This window comes from Somniosus microcephalus, chromosome 1, assembly GCF_052327205.1.
Source record: "Somniosus microcephalus isolate GS21.2 chromosome 1, FLI_Smic_1.0, whole genome shotgun sequence".
NCBI classification, from domain to species: Eukaryota; Metazoa; Chordata; class Chondrichthyes; order Squaliformes; family Somniosidae; genus Somniosus; species Somniosus microcephalus.
In genome coordinates, this window is record NC_140987.1 from 169,449,804 (window position 1) to 169,466,623 (window position 16,820).

The 16,820-nt window shown below is 43.6% G+C and overlaps 1 long non-coding RNA gene across 2 annotated transcripts in view; it reads left to right on the forward strand.

Moving 5' to 3' along the window:
* Positions 1 to 16,820, forward strand: part of LOC147124455 (uncharacterized) — a 44,421-nt gene that overhangs the window by 16,616 nt on the left and 10,985 nt on the right. For both annotated transcript variants that reach the window (XR_015078328.1, XR_015078327.1), the window contains exons 3-4: positions 5,622 to 5,738; positions 6,866 to 6,947. This is a non-coding gene — a long non-coding RNA (uncharacterized LOC147124455). The remainder of the gene's footprint in view (positions 1 to 5,621; positions 5,739 to 6,865; positions 6,948 to 16,820) is intronic.

Genomic DNA, 16,820 nt, shown 5'->3' on the forward strand with positions numbered 1-16,820 from the left:
GGTATTCAATATATTTGTGGTCAAACTGGCTGGCTGTCGGGTGGGGAACAATTTAAAAAATGATAACGAGTTCCTGCCGTTAAATTTGGCAGGACCTTCGCGTTTGCGGGATTTCCAGATTCATTCTCTTTTCCCCGACTCCCCCCCCCCCCCCCGGCAACCGTGCTCCCTCCCTGCTTCCCCATAAATATCAGGGCCAAAATGTCTCCATTCAGAAGGTAATCAGTTATCTCTAGATCAATATAGCTTTGCATTTATCCATTTCTGGGGTCTTTACAAGGCCTACAACACAAACCATGCCTGCTCAAAGCAGTTGTGGATTCTGCTGGGCCTAATAAGGTTGTGCTACCCAGAATTCCTGGGGCAGGCCAAGACCCTCAGACATATCCCCAAAGCTGACAGTGGACTTGGGTAAGTGCCGGCAGAAACCATGCCAGCTCCCCTACCCCTCACTGGAATTTGGGACACTTTTTAACATGGAATGGAAACCCTGCCCACCCAAATTCTCGGCACCATGTAGGTGATCTGCTCAGGTTCTTCCCTCTCCTGCCACAGAACTTTTGGCCCCTTTGATTTATCTTTATGAAAGCCATTCTGATACATGATCGAATCGAAGTATAATAAATTTGGCTGTGAGTCTATTGATAATACAATTTTAAAAAGCTGCTTCTTTAATGCCCTTGCTTCTTCTTGGAACCATACTTGCTTATCTAACCGGTGTAGGGAAGTCTGAAGCACCACCAAAAATGTTCTCTGATTAAGAAATGAAAGGTGTATATTTACAGGAGAGGAGTTTCTTTTTCCAGAGATGTGAGTGCTCTTCTGTTCCAAGGTGCTTTATTTAGCAAAACTGAGAAATAGCAATAAGTATATAGTGACCACCATGTGTATGAATGTCAGTTGAGGCTAGGATTAGAACTAGTGGTGATTTGCCCCATTCCCTCACCTCCATCTTCAATGTCTTTGTTACGAGTAAAGCCTTTATCATTTTGTATCCTCGTTGTTCCCCTGTAACGGCTTCCATCTTTGCTCCCTCAAGTCCAAGAGGCACAAACTTGAGCATACCTGGCCCCATCAATCATCAGATCTGGCTCAAGCACATAAAGTTCCACTGGGCCTCTCTCTCTTCTGCCAAAACTACCTTGACTCCAGGAATATCCTCGAGGTTAAAGATAACCCCAAGTTCCTTTGTTCCACTACCAACTACCTCATTAAACACCTCTATGCTGCACCCGGAACCCTCATTGCTATTAATAAGTGCAAGGAGCTCATGAACTTCTTTGTTACCAAGATAGCGTTCATCCATTCTGCTGCTTTCCCACTTTCCACTTGCACATCAAACCAAAACCTCCCCCTAGCCTAGCCATGAACCCCTCTCTCTAGTTTTTCCCCCTTCTCCCCACATGCCCTTACCAAGCTCATCCTGTACATGAAGTGGGGTGGCGTGTGTGATAATATCGAGGCCATGGAGTCAGAAACTTAACTCGGGGTCAAACAGTGCGCCAAGTTTGCAAACAGTATGGTTCAACCTGAGACAGTGGTCAAGGTAGGGAATGGAGCAGCTCGTGAGGGTGCAAAGTTTGTGCTAAGGATCAAAAACAATGGCTTTGGTCTTAGCAATGTTTAACTGGAGGAAATTATACCTCATACAAGAATGTATGAGAATTGTCGGACTAGCAGTCTGATAGTACAGAGGCAGTGGAGAGGTTCAGAGAGATGCTGGAGAGGTAGAGCTGGGTGTCAGTAGCTTACATGTCAAAGTTGACCCCATGTTGCAGAGGATATCGGCAAGTGGCAACATGTAGATGAGGAAGGTAGGGGCAAGAATGGATTCTTGGAAGTGACAGTGCAGTGGTTATGAAGGGAAACCATTACTAGAGATGCTCTGGCTACAATCAGATAGGCAAGCGAGGAACCAAGTGAGGGCAGTGCTGCCATGCTGCACAACAGATAAAAAGCATTATAGGGGGATGGTGTGTCAACCGGGTTGAATGCTGCAGAGCGGTAGAGGGGGACAAAGAGGCAGAATGCACCATGGATATAACAGACAATGCACATTTGTGACTTTGGTCAGGGCTTTTTCAATGCTGTGGAAAGGGAAGTTGGGGGGGAGAGGTGGGCATGAATCTGGGTTGCGATAACTGGCTTAAAGACCTTGGAGAGGAAATGGGGCAGTAGTTGGTGCGGACAGAGTGGTTGAAGGTGGGTTTTTTTGAGGAGTGGGGTATGCTGGCAGTTTTGAATAGGAGGGGGAATAGTGCCCGAGGAGACAGAACTATTTACAATATCAGCTAACATGGGGCCCAAGTGGAAAGTTGAGTGATCAGCAGTCTAATGGGGATGGGTTGAGGAAGTAGAAACCCCCCACGACCGGTCCCCCCCACGACGGGTGAGAAAGGTTCAGTGGAGGGCGGTTAAAATGAAAAACAGGGAATGCGACCCCAAACCACCGCCTACATTTTTATGCCGTCACGTTCCATGGAGAGGTGGGATACCTCATTAACATATTGAAGTCGGGCTCCCACAGTGCAATTGGGAGGCTGATTTAAATTTTACAGATGCTGTGTGAATTGCCAAAGGATCGGGAAACCCAGCATTGAAAGAGAAGTGGGGGCTGCTGTCTCCACAAGGTAAGTGCTTTTTTCAGCACTCTTTGTGGGCCAGGAGAAACATTTGGCCTCCCCTCTGCCAATCGCGGCCTCTCTCTTCCCCGCTCTCCACCACCCCCCCACCCCACCCCACCGCATTTGCTGACCTCTGCATCCACTCACAGCCCCGAATGGCCTCTCCCTCCAGCCAGTCCCACCCCCAAGCCCTGATCGCTGACCTCTCTATGCTGCGATTGTGGCCAACATCCCCAAAGCCCTGAACGCCAACTCCCCCCACCACACCCCCCCACCTCTCGAATGCCGTGGACTGTCCCCGGCTGCAGTCTCCTACAGCTGGTTTTCCCGCCGCTGTCAACTTGGCCGGCTGCCGGGCAGGAAACGGAAGTTATAAAGATAATGAGGATCTGCCGTTAAGTTGTGCCACGTCCCTGGCCTTGCCGGGTTCTTCGGCCGTTTTCGGCCTCATTTACACCCTCCCTGTAAATATCGGGACCCATATCTTCTCCCTCACAAGGACTGCCTAGTTCCATCATTGCCAACTTCTGCCCATCTGCCACTAAAACCTTTGTACGTTCCTTTTTCACCTCCAGACTCAACTACTTAAATGCTTTCCTGGCCGACCTCCCATACTCCACCCTCCGCAAACATCAGCTCATTCAAAACTCTGCTGCCCATGTCCTATTCGGTACCAAACCCCACCCACCTATCATACCTGTCAATGACCAACATTGACTCCCGTATCCCCAGAACCTCAAATTTAAAATTCTCGTCCTTGTGTTTGGAAGATTTTTAAAAACGATAGTGAGGCTCTTTTCTCTAGAAAAGAGAATGCTGACGGGTGACCTATTAGCGGTCTTTAAGATTATGAAAGGGATTGATAGGGTAAACATAGAGAAGATGTTTCCACTTGTGGGGAAGATCAAAACTAGGGGCCATAAATATGAGATAGTCATTAATAAATCCTAGGAGAGTGACTGCCCTTGACATCAAGGCAGCATTTGACTGAGTGTGGCATCAAAGACCCTGAGTAAAATTGAAGTCAATGGGAATCGGGGGGAAAACCCTCCACTGGCTGGAGTCATACCTAACACAAAGGAAGATGGTTGTGGTTGTTGGAGGCCAGTCATCTTAGTCCCAGGACATCACTGTAGGAGTTAATCAGGGCAGTGTTCTACACCCAACCATCTTCAGCTGCTTCACCAATGACCTTCCCTCCATCATAAGGTCAGAAGTGGGGATGTTCGCTGATGTTTGCACAGTGTTCAGTTCCATTTGCAACTCCTCAGATACTGAAGCAGTCCGTGCCTGCATGTTACAAGACCTGGTCAACATTCTGGCTTGGGCTGATAAGTGGCAAGTAACACTTTCGACACACAAATGCCAGGCAATGACCATCTCCAACAAGAGAGAGTCTCGCCACCTCCCCTTGACATGCAATGGACTTATCATCGCTAAATCCCCCAACATCAACATCCTGGGGGGTCACCATTGACCAGAAACTTAACTGGACCAGCCAAATAAATATTATGGCTTAAAGAGTTGGATATTCTGTGGCGATTGACACACCTTCAAAGCCTTTCCACCATCTATAAGGCACAAGTCAGGAGTGTGATGGAATATTCTCCACTTGCCTAGATGAGTGCAGCTCCAACAACACTCAAGAGCACAACACCATCCAGGACAAAGCAGCCTGCTTAATTGGCACCCCTTCCACTACCTTAAACATTCACTCCCTCCTCCACTGGTGTACCATGGCTGCAGTGTGTACCATCTACAAGATGCACTGCAGCAACTCGCCAAGGCTTCTTCGACTACACCTCCCAAACCCATGACCTCTGCCACGTAGAAGGACAAGGGCAACAGGTGCTTGGGAACACCACCACCTGCAAGATCACTTCCAAGTCACACACTATTCTGACTTGGAAGTATATCGCCATTTCTTCATCGTCGCTGGGTCAAAATCCTGGAACTCCCTCCCTTATAGCACTGTGGGAGTACCTTCACCTCACGAACTGCAGCGGTTCAAGAAGGCGGCTCACCATCACCTTCTTAAGGGCAACGAGGGATGGGCAATAAATGCTGGCATTGCCAGTGACGACCACATCCCATGAATGAATTTTAAAAAATTCAGGAGAAACTTCTTTACCCAGAGAGCGGTAAGAATGTGGAACTCGCTACCACATGGAGTAGTTGAGGCAAATAGCATAGATGCATTTTAAGTGGAGGCTAGATAAGCTTATGAGGGAGAAGGGAATAGAAGGATATATTGATAGGGTTAGATGAAGAGGGGTGGGAGGAGGCTTGTGTGGAGCATAAACGCCAGCATAGACCAGTTGGGCCGAATGGCCTGTTTCTGTGCTGTACATTTTATGTAACCGCCATAGCCTTGTCCCTCCCTATCCAGCCTGACAACTTCTCCTCTCCCCAAATTTCTTCTTTTCATTGAGTTCATCCACTTGTGCATCCCCCCCCTTTTGCCCAATTATTTATGTTAAAGCTGCAATATAAGTGCACATTGTTCTTGTTGTTTTCTGGCTTGGATGTCAGGGCTGTGTGTAAGATTGTGATGCCCAGACTTCTGGAAATTTAGCTTTCCATTTTTGTCGATATTGGGTATAGCTTTGAATGCAAATTTTTAAATCCAGCTATCCATGATGTTGGCATTAGTTTAAAAAAATTAATCTTTCCTCTCCTTGAAAACCGGGCACACCTAAATTGTACAACAGTAATAAAGGAGTAACTGCACTGTTGCCTTTTCAGCCGTGCTGTACAACCACCTTTAAACTTAGAAGTATGCTTTGATATTTCTGTGTAAAACCGGACAAGTTGGGATGAAATGACTACAGATTATACCTAGTGATACTATCATAGTCCTGGAGTTCTACTGCTGTAAGTAACATCCTTCTCCATATGGGATGGATTTCATTGCAGCTGCACTCTTCCTCTTTACTATGCTCTCCCTGTACTCCATCTAACAAAATGCCAACACTCTGCATATTTTTACTTCCTCAGTGCTCCCCTGATATCATCCAGGCCTGGAGTAAATTTTAGAATTACGTCAGTGAAGTTTGCTGCAGCTAACTGGCTGGGCTGCTGTCGCTATATTCTGGAATGAATCCTTATGGAACAGTAATGTACCTTTTTTCTTCTCAAGAATAACTACTGTACTGAGATAAGTGTTGCATGCTTCATTTTCTCAGTGTAAAAAAAGAAAACTCAGCTGATTTAAACAGAAAGTTGCTGTTATGTAATTCTTTTGCAGATGCATCATCTTTGCCATGTGCTGTGTTGGCGCCACTCCAGTTTTTTAGGCAAATGCCCTTACCACCAACTGCATTTGTAGCAAAACGTTTGTGGAAAGTCCTTCACAACTAGTTCAGGAGGCTCGCTTTTTAGCTAAGTGGGTGTGATGTGGTATTCCATAATGGAACTTTGAGTGTTATAATACACTTTAGTACACTATTACTCAATTTTGGGTCTATTAAGTTAATTCCATTCATGATGCATTCCATAAGTTTTGGCTACACAATATGAGAAGACTTGATTTCTTTTTTATATTAAGTGGCATAACAGGTGTCGCCAAGGTAACTATGAGGAGGGGTGTTTTATGAATTTGACCTTTGTTGTTTCTAGAAGTATAGAAATACTTGAAGGCATTGTACTGGGTGCCAGAGGTCAAGCATGAGATTTTTTTGTAGCCTAATGCTTGCTCCAACTACCAGCTTAAATGGCACGTTGTTATTTATTGGCCTCTTTTCTGTTGTAAAGGACTATTTTGGCTAGAAATGCTTTGGTGAAAGTGTCACCAAAATGAATCTCAAAATGGAAGTGAAAAATGCTTAATGCACTACTTGGAGCCCTTTACTTGAAACCACAGAGCAACATCCCTTATTGTTGGGTAAATCATAAGTTGTTTTCATTTGTTTATAATGACTTTTTTGATATTCTTACATTAGGTTTGAAACGTTGTTACTTCATGGTACCCTATCGCTGATTGTATTATCCCATCGCACAACGTATTCCCTACAACTCTGAATGCTCAAACAAACAGCGCAAAGTTTCAAAGCCCACAAAGTGATGCATCTCTATTGTGTGCTGTAACAGCCGCTAAAGTTTGCATGTTATTAAATTGTATTCAATAAATGTTTTATATATCTGCTCTTTTCAGTCATGTAAAATTGATTAAGTTTATGTCTTTTTGTTATTATATTAATACTTAAAAAATAATACGTTTGTCTTCTCTTTTTTTTGCAAAGCCTGGCAAGGTTTTGACCTGGTGTCACCCATGTCACCTAGAGACTGCTGAAGACCAGCTACAAGGATGGAAGTGTTCCTTCGGTAAGAAATTTAAGTGTGAGTGTAATATATTGTAGCTGTCACCTTTTAGAGGCTCCCTTGATTTGTTCAAAGTGCTTCGTTCACATGCTGCCAAACAAGGCACTGCTCCAAAGTTAACAAACCTTGGCCTGGACATTTATGCAGGGAACCACAGACTACAAATAAATGCATTCAAAATAAAATCCTTGAGGACTTGCATTCTATTTACTGTTCTCCCATTTCTGTTAGTGGTCAAGTTTACTTTATTGAACCAATTTATTTGGCCAACAAATTATCTGTTCAGTTGAGGCTTCAGTTAACCCAATCCATTTAGTCAAGTCAAAATCAATAATATTAACAGTACATAATAGAAACACAGAAGATAGGAGCAGGAGTAGGCCATTCGGCCCCTCGAGCCTGCTCCGCCATTCAATGAGATCATGGCTGATCATCCAAACTCAGTACCCTGTCCCTGCCTTCTCCCCATATCCCTTGATCCCTTTAGCCTTAAGAAATATATCTAACTCCTTCTTGAATATATTTAATGAATTGGCCTCAACTGCCTTCTGTGGTAGAGAATTCCACAGGTTCACCACTCTCTGGGTGAAGAAATTCCTCCTCATCTCTGTTCTAAACGGCTTACCCCTTATCTTTAGACCGTGACCCCTGGTTCTGGACTCCCCCACCATCGGGAACATCCTTCCTGCATCCTGTTAGAATGTTATAAGTTTCAATGAGATCCCCTCTCATTCTTCTAAACTCCAGCGAGTATAAGCCCAATCGACCCAATCTCTCCTCATACGTCATTCCTGCCATCCCAGGTATCAGCCTGGTGAATCTTCGCTGCACTCCTTCCATGGCAAGAACATCCTTCCTCAGATAAGGCGACCAAAACTGCACACAATACTCAAGGTGTGGTCTCACCAAGGCCCTGTACAACTGCAGCAAGACATCCTTGTTCCTGTACTCGAATCCTCTTGCTACGAAGGCCAACATACCATTTGCCTTCTTAACCGCCTGCTGCACCTGCATGCTTACCTTCAGCGACTGGTGCACAAGGACACCCAGGTCTCATTGCACTTCCCCTTCTCCCAATCTATTGCCGTTCAGATAATAATCTGCCTTCCTGTTTTTGCCACCAAAGTGGATAACCTTGCATTTATCCACATTATACTGCATCTGCCATGCATCTGCCCAATCACCCAACCTGTCCAAATCATACTGGAGTTTCTCGGCATCCTCCTCACAGCACACACGCCCACCTAGCTTTGTGTCGTCTGCAAACTTGGAGATATTACATCTAGTTCCCTCGTCTAGATCATTTATATATATTGTGAATAGCTGGGGTCCTAGCACCGATCCCTGCGGTACCCCACTAGTCACTGCCTGCCACTCAGAAAAAGACCCGTTTATTCCAACTCTTTGCTTCCTGTCTGCCAACCAGTTCTCTATCCAAGTCAGTACCTTGCCCCCAATCACTTGTACTTTAATTTTACATGCTAATCTCTTATGCGGGACCTTATCGAAAGCCTTCTGAAAGTCCAAATACACCACATCCACTGGTTCTTCCTTCTCTATTCTATCAGTTACATCCTCAAAAAATTCCAGTAGATTAGTCAAGCACGATTTACCTTTTGTAAATCCATAATATGAAGGCTGCATTCTTACTTGCTTGCATGTGCTTCCTGTGCTACTAGTTGAGAAATTCAGCAGTCCTCTTCATTCACTGGGGTTAATTTTGACTTTAGGCAATAGTGTAAAACGAGCGATATCAAATCAGCCACCTGTTATACGTCTATCCCGATTTTCATTTCCATTGACTTCAATTGTAACACAATGTTCTAATCAGCATCTGGAACCAGGAAGGATGCTTATCAAGAAGGATGAGGTCCTGCAGGCAGAGTTTAGGGAGCTAGGAGAGAGATTAAAAAGCATAACTTCAAAGATAGTAATCTCCCGATTACTCCCAGTGCCACGTGCTAGTGAGCACAGGAATAGGAGGATAGAAGAGATGAATGCGTGGCTGGAGAGATGGTACAGGAGGGAGGGCTTTAGATTCCTGAGGCATTGGGACCATTTCTGGGAAAGGTGGGACCGGTACAAGTCGGACGGGTTACAATTCAACAGAGCCGGGACCAATATTCTCGCAGGGAGGTTTGCTAGTGCTGTTGGGGAGGGTTTAACCTAACTTGGCAGGGGGATGGGCACCAGCATATCGGAGTAGAAAAGAGGAATAAGGTGCATAAAAGAGTGAGTATGTTGGATAGTACTAGAGAAGAAAGTACTACTAGAGGCAGAAGTAGTACCATATTGGATAGGAGCAGACAAAGAAAGACTACAAAAATTCAAAAATGGGTTTAGAATGCATGTACGTAAATGCACAAAGTGTGGCAAATAAGGTTGGTGAGCTACAAGCACAATTTGCCATGTGGCAATATGATGTGGCAATAACCGAAACATGGCTTAAAAACGGTGAGGACTGGGCACTTAATATTCATGGGTACAAGGTTCAAAAAAAATAGGGAAGGAAAAAAGGGAGGTGGGGTGGCAGTGCTGATTAAGGTAGACGTAGTGTTGGGAAGGGAGGATGTTCTTGAGAGGACAAGGACAGAATCTATTTGGTTAGAGTTGAGGAGCAAAAAGGGTATGATCACGTTATTGGGGGTATTTTGCAGGCCTCCAAATAGTGAGAGGGAGGTAGAGGAACAAATCTGCAGGGAAATCGCAGAGATATGCAAGAGCTATAGAGTGGTGCTATTGGGGGACTTTAATTACCCAAATATTGATTGGGACAATGCTAGGGTAAAGGGAAAGGAAGGGGAGGAATTTCTGAAATGTCTTCAGGAGAATTTCCTTGACCGGTATGTTCTTGGCCCAACTAGGAAGAAGGCATTGCTGGATCTGGTGCTGGGGAATGAGGTGGGCCAGGTCGAGGCCAAGTGTCTGTGGGAGAACACTTGGGTATGAGTGATCATCATATCATAAGATTTAGATTAGCAAAGGAGAGGAGCAAGGAACAATCTAGAGTGGAAATTCTAAACTGGAATAGGGCTAACTTCAGTGGGATGCGAAAGGATCTAGCCAGGGTAAAATGGAACCAAAGACTGACAGGAAAAACTGTAATGGAACAATGGGTGATCTTTAAGGAGGAGATGTTCCAAGTACAGGCTAGGTACATTCCAACAAGAGGGAAGTGTAAGGGAACCAACGGAAGGGCTCCTTGGATGACGAGGAGAGATAGAGAAGATGATGAAACAAAAGAGAGGGTGTATGATGCATGTCGGGTGAATTCTTCAAGGGAGAACCAGACCAAATACAATAAGTTGAGAGGGGAAGTGAAGATGAAAATAAGATTGGCAAAGAGAGAATATGGGAGTAGAATGGAGGTTAACATGAACCCAAAAGTCTTCTAGCGGCATGTAAACAGTAAGCGGGTTGTAAGAGGCGGGATGGGGCCTATTAACGACAAAGAAGGTGATATATGTTTAGAGGCACAGGGCAAGGCTAGAATACGCAATGAGTACTTTGTATCAGTGTTTACTGAGGAGGTTGATGCTGACAAAATATCGGTAGAAGTGGAAAAGGTAGAAGCAATGGAAGGGGTGAAAATTGATAGACAGGATGTACTAGAAAGGCTGGGTATGCTTCGAGTGGAAAAGTCACCTGGACCAGATGGCTTGCATCCCAGATTGCAAAGGGAATTGGGGATGAGATAGCGGAAGGGCTTGCCCTAATTTTCCAATCTTCCCTAGATGCGGGGGAGGCACCTGAGGATTGGAAAGTGGCAAATGTGACACCATTTTTCAAGAAAGGGTGTAAGGACAATCCTAGTAACTAGTTTAACATCAGTGGTGGGTAAAGTTTTAGAAACAATAATCAAAGAAAAAATTAACGGGCACTTGGAGAGGTTTAAGCTAATTAAGGAGAGCCAACACTGATTTGTAAAAGGCAGATTATGTTTGACTAATCTAATTGAATTTTTTGATGAAGTAACAGGGAGGATCAATGAAGGGAATGCAATGGATGTTGTCTACATGGATTTTCGGAAGGCATTTGACAAAGTACCAAATAAAAGGCTGGTTAACAAAATTGAGGCTCATGGAATAGGCGGATCAGTGGCAGCTTGGATAAGGAATTGGCTTAAGGACAGAAAACAGCGAGTTATGGTAAATGACTGTTTTTCAGACTGGAGGATGGTAGACAGTGGTGCTCCCTAAGGGTCAGTGCTGAGGCCACTGCTTTTTTTGATATATCTAAATAACCTGGATATTGGAATACAAAGTAGAATTTCTAAATTTGTCAATGACACCAAACTTGTGGGTGTGGCAAACAGTGAGGATGATACCAATCAACTGCAACAGGACATAGAAAGGCTAGCAGAATGGGCAGACAAGTGGCAGATAGAATTTAATACAGAGAAGTGTGAGGTGATGCATTTTGGCAGTAGGAACAGGGAGAGGCAATATACACTTAATGGCATAGTTTTAAAGAGTGTGCAGGGACAGAGGGACCTGGGAGTTAATGTGCATAGGTCCCTGAAGGTGGCAGGACATATTGAGAGGGTGGTTAGCAAAGCACATGGGATCTTGGGCTTCATAAATAAAGGTATTGAGTACAAAAGTAGAGAGGTTATGCTGAACCTTTATAAAACACTAGTTAGGCCACAACTGGAGTATTGCATCCAGTTCTGGTCACCACACTTTAGGAAGGATGTGAAAGCCCTTGAGAGGGTGCAGAGGAGATTTACCAGAATGGTTCCAGGGGACGGGGGATCTTAGCTACAGGGACAGGTTGGAGAAGCTGGATTTGTTTTCATTAGAGCAAAGGAGGTTGAGGGGTGATTTGATAGAGGTGTACAAGATTATGAAGGGTTTGGATAGGCTAGACGGGGAAAGGCTGTTCCCACTAGTTGATGGTACAAGGACTAGGGGACACAGATTTAAGGTTTTGGGCAAGAGATATCCTTTTTACACAGCGAGTAGTGAGGACCTGGAACTCGCTGCCGACAGAAGTGGTTGAAGCGGACAATGTTTTCAAGGGAAGACTGGATAGATACTTGAGGGAAATAAACTTGTAGGGCTACGGGGATAGAACGGGGGAATGGGACTGACTGGATTGCTCTACAGAGAGCCGGCACGGACTCAATGGGCTGAATGGCCTCCTGTGCTGTTAGGAATCAATGTTCAGTTTAACCCTGGAAAGGCGAAGTAAATATTGCTTACGCAATTTTTCAAGGTTTCTGCGGCTCACTCACCGAGGTTATGGCAGATGAGCGAAAGCTAGAAAGAAAGACTTGCATTTATATAGTGCCTTTCACAACCACTGGATGTCCCAAAGCGCTTTACAGTCAATGAAGTGCTTTTGAAGTGTAGTCACTGTAGTAATGTAGGAAAGGCACTGAGTACGAGAACACCTGTGGAAATTCACTCCGTGCATTTAACATAGAAGAATGTCCCAAAGCATTTTACAGAGGCATATGGGGAAACAATGGCTGCCGAACCAAACAAAAAGATATTAGGACAGGTGACCAAAAAAATGACTGGTTTTAATTTTTGTAACTGTCTTTTAACGGCATGCTTTAGCTTCCTCCAGAAACTTGTTCTCTTTTGGGGCAGAGTAGAGGGAATTTTATTTTGCATCTGTTCAGTGACCTTCAATTAGCATAATGTTCACCCAAAATAAAACTAAGATTATTAAAAACTCATTTGTACAGATATTTAGAACCTGTATAATGTTACACACTTGTGTTCTTCGTGTGCTATGACACAAAGGGTCACAGTTAATTTAATAAAACTCTTGACTTCCATATGTGAAATGTCTGCTGTTGAGGACAAGGCTCCTCCAAATGCATCTTCCCTAAACAAACTGATCTTTGTCTTTCTAGTACTGAAAAGTAGCACTGTACCACTGTAACAAGCTGTACTTCCTGTCCTTCAGAGGAATCAATAATCTCTGACCATATGGGATTTTAAACCCTCTTTACGATGGAAAGCATTCAAGAAAAAAATGTTTTTGCAGCTGGAAGGAACTGCACAGCACAATGCCTTTTGGATGTTAGCCCAGATTTTAGCCTGCCCCTCACAACATCATTTGATTATTCAGAGTCATAAATTAGCTTCAAACCCGAGACTTCTCTTTCATAGAATTAGATGATTATCGAATTAGGCACATTTTCACTGTGCTCTTTGTTACTTTTCATGCAGGCGTTAGTTTTCATTCAGGCATTGTCATGAGATGGTCAAAGGACAGAGGTTGAAAAGGAATGGAACAGTTCTGGTGTATGAATGTTTTCAAATGCATTTTTAGAAAAGCATGAAATATTTGGAAACCAGTTCCAGGAAATTGTTTCCCATTTTATATACAGCTTGTTCCTCTCCCTCCAACTCACTTCACTGTCTTTATTAAATCAACATTACCAGAGACTAGAGCCCAGATTTTCCACTTTTGGCATGGTTTAAACCCATATCTCAAAGTTCTTTGGGTAAAGAAGTAACCAAAAAATGTAAAAAAGTTGCATAATATTGGGTTGTTAGGAAGGGTACGATAAGGCATAGAAACATAGAAGATAGGAGCAGGAGTAGGCCATTCGGCCCTTCGAGCCTGCTCCGCCATTCAATGACATCATGGCTGATCATCCAAATTCAGTACCCTGTCCCTGCCTTCTCCCCATATCCCTTGATCCCTTTAGCCTTAAGAAATATATCCAACTCTTTTTTGAATATATTTAATGAACTGGCCTCCACCGCCCTCTGTGGCAGAGAATTCCACAGGTTCACCACTCTCTGGGTGAAGAAATTCCTCCTCATTTCAGTCCTAAATGGCTTACCCCTTATCCTTAGACTATGACCACTGGTTCTGGACTCCCCGGCCATCATAAACATCCTTCCTGCATCTAGTCTGTCCAGGCCTGACAGAATTTTATAAGTTTCGATGAGATCCCCTCTCAATCTTCTAAACTCCAGTGAGTATAAGCCCAATCGACACAATCTCTCCTCATACGTCATTCCTGCCATCCCAGGTATCAGCCTGGTGAATCTTCGCTGCACTCCTTCCTAAATACATCTAGGAAATTCAGAATACTTGAAACTGAGAGTGACGTTTGACCAGTTTCTGAAGTTCCCATAAACTCATAGATGAAATTACTGGCCTAGGCTTTCCACCTCACATCCCCACAATGATTTTCAGCTGTTCTGGGGCTGGTGGAGGTGGACAGCTACTCGGGGATGTGCTTCCCCTCTGTTTTCTGGGGCCCGGTTCTGTCAGGTAACAATACACCCACCCATATGAAAATTAGCAAAACACTGCAGGAATGCTGTTAGACCCCAGTGTCCAGCAGAGGCCCTAGGAACATGAAGCAAAGCAAGACCTATGCGGTTGCTGTCAGAACCTTATTGAAATTTTAAAAATTCTGTGGAAAATAAAAATTAAAAGAGAATTCACCTCTTCCTCTTCCTGTTACAGGACACCTACCTCTTCTCAGCATAGTTCAAACAAGGAGAAAATACTATGGCCGCGAGCTGTACTCTTACATTCAAGGCTTCCTTTTGAAGCATTATTTTACTCCTTGCTTTAACAGCAAGTATTCATACCCTAGTGAAGGCTGAGGAGCCTGCATGTAAATGACTACAGTACTGGAAATATTGCTGGGGTCATTGATCTATCTCAAGGGCATGTGGAAATTCCACCCCCTGGAAATGAGCCCAATCAAAGGGGGAGAGCAAAAGACTCCGCGCAAAAGACTCACTACCTGGCAAATGATACTCGATATACATTAGTGAATTATTCTTATATCTAGTGGCAAATGGGAGAAGAATCATCAGAAAACCTTGAGTAATTTGCTTCCATTTGCTGCTAGAAATATTGCAAACTTCCAGAATTGTGAATAAGCAGGTGATCCACTTAAGGTTTTGTTCATTCTGCATTTTCTAATACAGGAAACTCTCGTTTAAACGGCACCTAAATATCCGGAATTCTCTATTAACCGGCAAAAATCCCACTCCGAAAACAACACCTCAATAACCGGCAATGTTGCCGAGTCCGAGTCTCCCACGGTGGCCGAGTTAGTTAATGGGGGTAGTTCTCCAAACTGCCACTACTCGGCTTCTTAGCGCTGTCGGAAGCCGGAACACCTTAATACCCCTGTAACAGGAGTCTGACTCTCCCGTGCTGCCGGTAGTCTCTTCTGATCCGCCATTTTACAGGGGTACTGTGTGTCTCTCACGCTGCTGGTAGTCATTGCATTGCATTACCCTCAACTGGCAATACTGTACTTAATCAAGCATCTTCCGCCATCCATTTAACACAACATTCTGTAGGTGAGTACCCAATTACTGTATACTGCACATTTCTTGATTTTTAAAAAAAATTTCTTTGTTAAAAATAGCCTCGGTAGATAACCCTCTCCATCATCCGGAATCTTTGATCAACTGGCAACGCGCCGGTCCCGTCGGTGCCAGATATCAAAGAGTTTCCTGTATTCAGCTCCAGCCAGTATACAGCAACTAGTTGCTGCTGTGCTCCATGCTTAAATTTATGGCAATGAATTAACATGGCAACAAGCCTCCCTTCCACATTTCCATTCAAGTGATCTCGGTGGAATCTACTTCATGTGTAGCCTCTGTTGGCGTTGTTACAGCAAGGTGTATCAAAAAGCTTCAAAAGGAAGCTGTGCCTGTGCTAGTAGAGCTTGTATCCATAGTATTTTCTCCTTGTATGAACTATGCTAAAAAGAGGCAAGTTCCAGTGAAACTGCATGACACTCAGCCAGGATACAAGTAGGAGGTTGGGAGATAGATGGGGTGGTGGCAGTAATGTTTTTGTTTTGACACTACCACCATGTTTTTCAGTCTTCTATAGGTGAGACTTTGCCACAGCACAGACTGAGTGGTTTCATCACTAGGAGAAAGTCTAAAATGTTGGACCACATTGAGGGCATTGCATGTTGTGTTAACTTTAGTATGTATTACTTATCTTAACTGTAATATTTTCTAAAAAAAGTAACCAAAAGATATTGTTCTGGAATATTAGATGTCAGGGAGGGATTGAAAAATAAGTAAATCTATCTATGGATATCAGTTTATCTGAAACTGAGTGAAATTTGAGTGGTTTCTGAACATGTCCTAAACCCTGAGATACCTTTAACTTACTTTCTAGCATTTCATAATCTATACATTTGAGTTATTCCATCATTTGCTGAAGTTAATTTTTATCCAGGGCCACTGCTGCTTCTGGCATATGTTGCTCATGGTGATCAGTTTGTCTGCTGCATGCTTTGAACAGTTGAAAATGGAAGTGGAATTTTTATGAGAAACAGTTATTTCAATGACACACTTGACAACACCTAAGTTCCAATATTGTTTTCTGCGTTTAAAGTCAACTACTTTGTGGAAGTTTTGAAGGATGAACAGAGTGCAGAAATCAGTGTAAGAGTATAACGACAAGTAATGATGTTGATTGACATTTGAAGTTGGCATACTCCTAAAGTAAAATATAAGTCGATTCTTGACTGATGTTAAATAGGTCTGTCACAGTGGTGGAGTGTTCCAGTTTAGTTGGTGGGAGAGAATGAAAGTTTATCAGACAAACCTATCAAACTGCTGTTGTCCAATAAGGAGTGATATTACCAGAAGCCTAGGCAAAGCATCTCAGATATCTCCATTCTTGGAAAATAAGATGCATGGAGGTTGAAGGCAGCAAAAAAAGAAAGAAATAGTATTTATATAGCCTTTTTCACAACCTCAAGATGTCCCAAAGAGAATTGTTAAAAGCAAGGTATTTAATAAGGATATTGGGGAGCAGGTGAATCTTGAAATAGCTGAGAGGAAATGAGCAATATTATGATGGATGAGTTAGTTAAGCCAAAGAAAATGCAGTGGATGTCCTGACATGAACTAA